At 36.9% G+C, this 8,515-nt stretch overlaps 1 non-coding gene across 1 annotated transcript; it reads left to right on the forward strand.

Moving 5' to 3' along the window:
- Positions 1-3,897: 3,897 nt before the first annotated feature.
- LOC127133958 (small nucleolar RNA R71) lies at positions 3,898-4,004 on the forward strand. The gene has a single exon (XR_007807750.1). It is a non-coding gene; the product is annotated as a small nucleolar RNA R71 (small nucleolar RNA).
- Positions 4,005-8,515: the final 4,511 nt, after the last annotated feature.

Raw genomic sequence — 8,515 nt, forward strand, 5'->3', positions numbered from 1 at the left:
TACCCCATACGTCAAAGAGTTCTACTTCCTGAATGTTCCTTAGAGGCATTTCATCACGCCTTGAAATGTTTCCAGTGCGTTGGCATCTATCACATTTGACAATGAAAGCATAGACATCACCCCACATGGTAGGCCAGAATAGGCCAGCTTGAAGAATCTTGGCGTATGTCTTAGAGGTGCTCGCATGTCCACCATAAGGTGCAGAATGACAATGCTCGATAATATTATTTACCTCTTCCTCTTGAACGCAACGGCGAAAAATGCCATCTTTACCCCTTTTGAAAAGGAGCGGTTCGTCCCAGTAGAAGTTTCTCACATCGTGGAAGAATTTCTTCTTGCGGTGGTAGTCAAGATCAGGGGGTACTATATCAGCAGCTAGGTAATTAACGAAATCTGCATACCATGGTACGTTACTTATTGCTAAGGAATTTTGGGAGTGCTCATAAAGGTCTAGGTTATTGTCTTCAATGGTTTCTACTTTAGCGATCAGTCTATCATAGGCGAAATCATCGTTTATGGGTACTAGTTTAGGTTTTAGATGTTCTAGCCTAGAAAGGTGATCGGCTACTACATTTTCAGTGTCTTTTTTTATCTCTTATATCTAAATCAAACTCTTGTAGTAATAGAATCCATCGGAGTAACCTGGGCTTGGCATCTTTTTTACTTAATAGGTAACGAATGGCAGCATGATCGGTGTAAACAATAATTTTTGCTCCTACTAGATAAGATCTAAATTTGTCTATAGCGAAAACTACATCGAGTAATTCTTTTTCAGTTGTTGCGTAGTTAAGTTGGGCAGCATCTAGGGTTCTACTGGCATAATAAATGGCATGTAATTTTCTTTCTTTCCTTTGTCCTAGAACGGCTCCAACTGCATAATCACTAGCATCGCACATTATCTCAAAAGGTTCCGACCAATCAGGCGGTTTCATAATAGGTGCAGAGATTAATGCTTGCTTTAAGAGATTAAATGCGTCATTACATTTTTCGTCGAAAATGAATTCAGCATCTTTCATTAAAAGTCCGGTTAACGGTTTAGTTATTTTGGAGAAGTCCTTAATAAAACGCCGGTAGAATCCAGCGTGTCCAAGAAAGCTTCGGACTTCTCTGATTGTTTTTTGTGGTTTTAGGTTTTCTATAACTTCTATTTTAGCTTTATCTACCTCTATACCTTTTTCGGAAACTATATGTCCTAAAACTATTCCTTCGGTCACCATGAAATGACATTTTTCCCAATTTAGCACGAGGTTTACCTCCACGCATCTCTCCAGGATTTTCTCAAGGTTAGCAAGGCAATTGTGGAAATCGAATCCGCAAACCGAGAAATCATCCATAAACACTTCCATGATACCATCAAGGTAATCTACGAAGATTGACATCATGCAGCGTTGGAAAGTAGCTGGGGCATTACAGAGGCCGAAAGGCATTCGTCTGTAGGCAAAAGTTCCATAAGGGCATGTAAAAGTAGTTTTTTCTTGATCTTCGGGGTGAATAGGTATTTGGAAGAATCCAGAGTACCCATCTAAATAGCAGAAGTAAGCGTGTCTGGCTAGACGCTCCAACATTTGGTCTATAAATGGTAAAGGGAAATGATCCTTCCTAGTTGCTTTATTTAATTTTCTATAATCTATACACATCCGCCATCCTCCTTCTAAACGTTTTGCTACATGTTCGCCTTTATCGTTTTGCACGACTGTGATGCCTCCCTTTTTAGGTACTACATGCACAAGGCTCACCCACTTACTATCTGAGATCTGGTAGATTATACCTGCCTCAAGCAACTTAAGAACTTCCTTCTTAACAACATCACTCATTATAGGGTTTATTCTTCTATGATGCTCCTTAGAGGGTTTTGAATCTTCTTCGAGCGAAATACGATGCATGCATACGGATGGGCTTATACCTTTCAGGTCAGAGATATTATATCCTAAGGCTGAGGGATATCTTCGTAAAACATTTAAAAGTTGGTCCGTCTCCTCTTGGCTCAAGGTAGCACTAACTATAACTGGACGGTTCATCTTTTCATCGAGGAACTCATATCTCAGGTTCTTAGGCAGTTCCTTAAGTTCTAAGGTTGGTTTCTTAGGGCATGGCATAGGATCTGGGGTAAGGGATAAACATTCGTAAAGGTTATCATCGATGTAAGGTTCTTTAAAGTCATCATCTTCCTTTATGGGGGTTGATGGTAACTTAATAATTTCTTTTTCTTCTAATTCTCTAACACATTCATCAATGATATCTAAGGCATAATATGAGTCTCCCATCACAGGTGCCATAAGAAATTTCAAAAGTATAAATTATATTTTCTCGTCACCTACCTCAAATGTCAACTTTCCTTTCTTGACATCTATTATGGCTCCTGCAGTCGATAAGAATGGTCTACCTAGAAGAATTGGTATATCATTGTCCTCTTTGATGTCCATGACGACAAAATCAGTCGGGATAAATAGTTGACCTATCCTAACAGGAACATCTTCTAAAATGCCTATCGGATATTTGACATATCTATCGGATAACTGAAGTGACATCTTAGTGGGTTATAATTCTGCTAAGTTTAACCTCTCAGAAACTGCTAGAGGCATTAAGCTCACACTAGCTCCTAAGTCTAGAAAAGCTTTGTCGATGACATGATTACCCAAAAGGCAAGGAATGAAGAAATTTTCAGGATCTTTATCTTTCTTTGCTAATTTGTCCTCAGAAATAGCATTACATTCCAAAGGCTTCGGATCGTTAAGTCTACGTTTGTTGGTAAGGATGTCTTTCAGAAACTTTGCATAAGAAGGTATTTGGGTGATGGCTTCTGTGAAAGGGATTTCTACATGAAGTTTTTCTATAACTTTAATAAATTTTTGATACTGTTTATTGATCTGGGTTTGTTTGAGTCTTTGCGGATATGGTATAGGTGGTTTATATGGCGGGGGTGGTACATAAATTTTATCTTTAGGTTCTTCTCCTTTCTCTCGACCATCCTGGTTTTCAGATTCCTCTGGTTCCTTTACTTTGTCCTGGGGTTTGGTACATTCCTTAGAAGTTTCGGGTTCACTCAATCTTGGGTTTGGTGGCTCATCATAAGCGTTCCCACTTCGTAGGGTAATGGCATTGGCTTGTCCTCTCGGATTTTGTTGAGGTTGTCCAGGGAATTGTCCTCTAGGTGTAGTCTGAGGGGCTTGGTTTAAAGCTACCTGAGAGATCTGTGTTTCAAGCATCTTGGTATGAGTAACTATTTGATCAACCTTGGTTCCTAACTGAGTAATCAATTCGTTAACATGAATGTTTTGGTTCATGAACTCCTTGTTTTGTTGGGTTTGAGCGGTGATAAAATTTTCCATAATTTTCTCAAGGCTCGGCTTTGGTGCTACAGGTTGCATAGGTTGATTTGATCTAGGGGCTTGATAACTAGGTCTTGGAGGTGCATTATTTTGAATTGGGTTATTGTTTCTATAGGAGAAGTTAGGGTGATTCCTCCATCCAGAGTTATAGGTATTTGAATATGGGTTCCCTTGGGTGTAGTTCACTTGCTCGGAGTGGGTTTCGTTCAATAGACTGCATTCGGCATTTTGGTGTCCTTGGGTTCCAAATATCTCACAATCCGACGAAATTGCGGCTACAGTATTCGGGTTCGTGCATATATGCTCGACTTTAAGGGCTAATGCGTCCATTTTAGCTTGCATCATGTCTATAGAGCTTAGTTCATGCACTCCTCCTTGGGCTTCCTTCTTCTCCACTGTCGCTCGTTCGACTCCCCATGATTGATGGTTTTGAGCCATGTCTTCGATGAGGGCACTAGCTTCAGGGTAAGGTTTGTTCATCAGAGCACCGCCTGCGGCAGCGTCGATGGTCATCTTTGTGTTATAATGAAGTCCATTATATAAGGTTTGAATGATTAACCAATTTTCTAAACCATGATGTGGGCATGCTCGTAACAACTCTTTATATCTCTCCCAAGCTTCGAACAGTGATTCTCCTTGGTTTTGGGTAAATCTAGTTATATGGTTCCGAAGAACGGCCGTCTTACTCGGGGGAAAATATCTAGCAAGAAAAACTCTTCTAAGGTTATCCCAAGTCGTAATGGAATTGGGTGGAAGGGAATCTAACCATGATAAAGCTTTATCTCTGAGGGAAAAAGGGAATAATCTTAAACGTATTGCCTCAGGAGAAGCTCCATTGGTTTTAAAAGTATCTGCTAATTGAAGAAATATTTTTAAATGTTGGTTTGGGTTCTCGGTAGCGAGACCCGTGAATTGTCTCTGTTGCACTATTTGCAACAGGGATGGTTTAAGTTCAAAATTATTGGCTGGGATGATTGGGTTTACTATACTAGAACTAGGTTCTTCATTAGATGGTTGAGCGAAGTCCTTAAGAGGTCTTTGGTTTTGATCTTCGGCCATAGCTCTCTTAATTCTATGAAAGAATAAACGTGCGCGAGCGTAACGTTCAGGTTCCGCCAGAGGATTTACTAAACTTAAACTTCCGGTACTGCGAGTTCTTCACATTGACCGGCGGGAAATAACCTAAGTCTAAACGATATAACAACAGGAAAATGAAATTTGACGAAATTGGTCCCCGGCAACGGCGCCAAAAACTTGATGCGTGCTTAAACTTGTGTTCGCAAGTGTACGAACGCGTCAGAGTAATATAAAAGATTATCGAACCACAGAGAACAAGTGTCAATCTATCGTTATCTGTTGTTATGGTGTTTATCAAAGGCAGTCAAAATAGGTGTTTTTGTAGTGTGCAATGAAAAGTAAAGTGTTGAAAATAGAATATAATTAATAAAGACAGGGTCGAATGTAATTCACGTAATCAGTTGATAATCCAAGTACTTGCTAATAGAACTACTTATGGGCAATGTTTCCTACTTTGAAAAGAACTAATTTAACAGGAACTATCGCTTTCGCGTATTCAGAACCGAGTTGTACTCCCTAATCAAACCCTCTTATTGTCACTTATAAAAAGGCGCGCATTGCGTTAGAGTAGTAAACCTATTTTTAAGAAATATAGTATCTTAACTAATTTGAAAAGTATTATAACCTGGATTTCTTAACCAAAAGAGGTTCTTACGAATCAGACTCTAAACTTATAAACGCGTCCGAAAATAGTTTTAAAATCTCTTTCCTTCTTGATGTTAAAAACTCCTAATGAACTAGACAAAGCGCTTTCGCTGTTTTTGAAATAGTTAAAAACAATTAAGTTTATAAAGACGTTGGACGGCTTTCGATCTTACCCAACAGAATTGAAGTGCGGGAAAACTTAAGTTGAAAGTTAAAATAGCCCTTAAGTGTTTCTACGAACAATTGTACGGATTATTGGTTCAATTACGATCCTTACATTCTAACCTTTTAGATTTAGTTAGACATGGTAAAATAAAAGTGCATTAAAGTAAATAAAAGTAGTGCGAGTGCGGAAAGTAAATAATTTAAAGCGAGTGCGAGAAATAAATAATTTAAAGCGAGTGCGGGAAATAAATAATTTAAAGCGAGTGCGAGGAAATAAATAATTTAAAGCGAGTGCGAGAAATAAATAAATTAAAAGCGAGTGCGGGAAATAAATAAAGTAAAAGCGAGTGCGGGAAATAAATAAAGTAAAAGCGAGTGCGGGAAATAAATAAAGTAAAAGCGAGTGATAAAAACCTGCTCCAATCGGAGGGCTGAGTAAATTGCAATGCGGAAAAGAAAATGGCAGCAGGATTAACTTCCTTCCAAAGTGCTCCAAACTCGATTACAGACTCTATCACAGACTTGATGACACAATTGTGGTAACACTCCAATGCGAAGCGACTACCACTATAAAATACTGAATATATGCCTAAGTGAAACAAATTTGCTTCTGAGTTTGCCTCTGTCCTAAGTTTGGATCTTCGTCTGCTCTAAGTTTGGATCATCGTAAAACTGAATTCGCGTTTCTATTTATAGGAAAATAAAAAATGTGGAATTGACTTGGATGCCCTTCAACTTGAAAATAGAGGAAACCGTTTCCTTCTTGTGGCGCCCGCCACAAGGCAATGGCGCCCGTCACAAGCACAAAGTGGGGCGCCTTAGTGGATGAAGTGGGGAAACGTGGGAGTTGAGGAAGTTGGACTTGGACACGTCATGGCTTGGTCTGTGGCGCCCGCCATGGGGTAGGCCATAAGCACAAAATGCTGATTTTTAGGGTTTTTAGCTCTTTTTCACTCCTTTTCTCGATCGAGGCTCCGATTAAAGTAAAAACCTGAAAACAAAGGAAAACACAGTAATAACACAATAAAATGACAATAAAACGACTAGAATGCATGTGAAATCGGAGTCGAAAATACGTAAATTTTAGTGTGATCAACAGTGCGCAGGCTTCCCAAGCCATTTTTGGTTGTGTTAATCAGTTAACCAAATCAGGTTAACCGATTACACCTGCGCAGATAGCAGCAGTAACTCTATTTTTTTTACACAAAGTGATTTCTTTTTTACCCACTTATCCACGTGTTTCCCCTATAATATGGACATTATTTCCCTTCATTTACCATGCTTTCTAGCCCCCAAAAGATCTGTCCAAACATCCTTCAAACCCTTTTCTCTAAATCTAAGTCAAAACAAAAAATCATTCACCCCCAAAAGTCAGCTCCCACAAACTTTTTCTCACTTCAGTTTTTTTCCTCAAAACTTCTCCCTCTCTAACACTCACAACTCAGCCTCTTCACTAAGTTTCTATGATAAATACTTTCATCCCAAACCTATTGCTTCACGTTCAAGCTCAACACCATTTCAACCTAGCTTTTTTCACATTTTTGGGTAATGATTGTAACTTAAACTTTTTAACTTTTTGGTTCTATTTTGTTTTAAAAAATGGTTGGTTGTTCTTGGTTGGTCTTTTGAGAGGGTTTAGAGTCAAGCTTGTAAAAAATGATAAAGTTTGGTTTACACACTTTTTTTTAGATTTTTTGCTCTTACTATCTTTTGATCACCATTTTTTAGTCTTACTTTATATTTTGTTTCATTTTCTATTTATTGTTGACTTGTTGTTACATTTGTTTGGTTGATGAAGTCTATTAGATCATGGCCATGGTTGCTTAGAGTTGATTAAATCTTAAATGTTTCAAACCTATTAATGATTGATCAATAGATCATTTATGATACTTTGAGGCATTGATAGATTGTCTCTATTCCAACCATATTTGAGTCATTTGACGCATAGATGAAATCATGTTCTTTACATTAACTTGCTAATCCATTTGCTTATTGTTATTCCACTAACCACTAACTACTAACTCCTAACATTTACATTATTGCACTTTATTTCCTTTCTATTATTTTGCTCACAATTTATTTTATTGCTCATTTTATTTTCAAGTACTTTATGTTTATGTTCATTATTATCTAACAATATATCATTTACATTATGCTAATTTATTTACTCTCTTACTATCTTTCTAAATAAAAAGAAGAGTAAAAACAAAAAGAAAGAAAATCAATCATAATTATTTGAGTGATATAATTTGTTAAAATATTGATAGTTGGACTTAGGGTTGTATAACTTTCTTTGTTACAAATCTATTGTTAGATGATTTTTTGATTTTTTGATTTTTTGACCTATGGATACATAGTCCTCAAAAATGTTTATTTTGCATATATTACTAACCATTAATTATACTTCACTAACTTTGTCTACCATTAACCTTTGTTATTGTAATTTTTGTACTACTTACTTGTTATTTATTTCATGTCATTTACATTCACTAACCATTATTATTGTGATATTGTCATTATTATCTTTTAATTTACTTTTATGGCATTACCTTATAATTTACATTCAAGCACTCATTATCATCATCATTGCACAAACTCATCATGCATGTTTATTTACTTGTTAATTATTTTATTGTCATCAAACATTAAAAACAACAAAAATATGATAAAATGATAAGATCAAAAATATTCACTTCACTCATTAATCACTTGGACTTAGAGGATTCCATTTAGGACCTTTTCTTGGAGGCCCTTCCTTTACTCTTTTGTGATCTTTGTAAACACTTGGATTTTCATCCGTAACTTACATTCATGTTGTAAGAATGGCATCATGAGACCATCTTAGGGGGACATGCTTGTAAGACCATTATCCTTTGTTTAGCTTAGGTCACTTTTTTGCACACAAGACTTTCTTTGGGCTACCATACAATGAGACCCTTTATTTTCTTGTTGGTTACTTTGCATTCATGTTGCATAAGCCAAATTTCATAATCAAATAAAATAAACCCTTGATTCAACATCAAGTGGAATTTTCATAATCAAATTCAAAAATACAATAAAATTACGATTATTATTTGTGCGTCACGAGCCTTAAGTGGTGGAGAATGAGTAAGAATGGTGCATTCCTACCCTCACTCTGATTATTTTGGATGCAAGAGGTTTGGCTTGTTGTCTAGAATAATCACCTTTGCCCATAGACTTTAGTACAATATATCACAAACATTCTTTTTATAAAATCCTTATTCAAGGTAAAAACAATACAATTCATCAAACTCATTTTTGTGCCTTAGGGCATCATC

Source organism: Lathyrus oleraceus, chromosome 3 (genome assembly GCF_024323335.1).
Source record: "Lathyrus oleraceus cultivar Zhongwan6 chromosome 3, CAAS_Psat_ZW6_1.0, whole genome shotgun sequence".
Taxonomy (NCBI): Eukaryota; Viridiplantae; Streptophyta; class Magnoliopsida; order Fabales; family Fabaceae; genus Lathyrus; species Lathyrus oleraceus.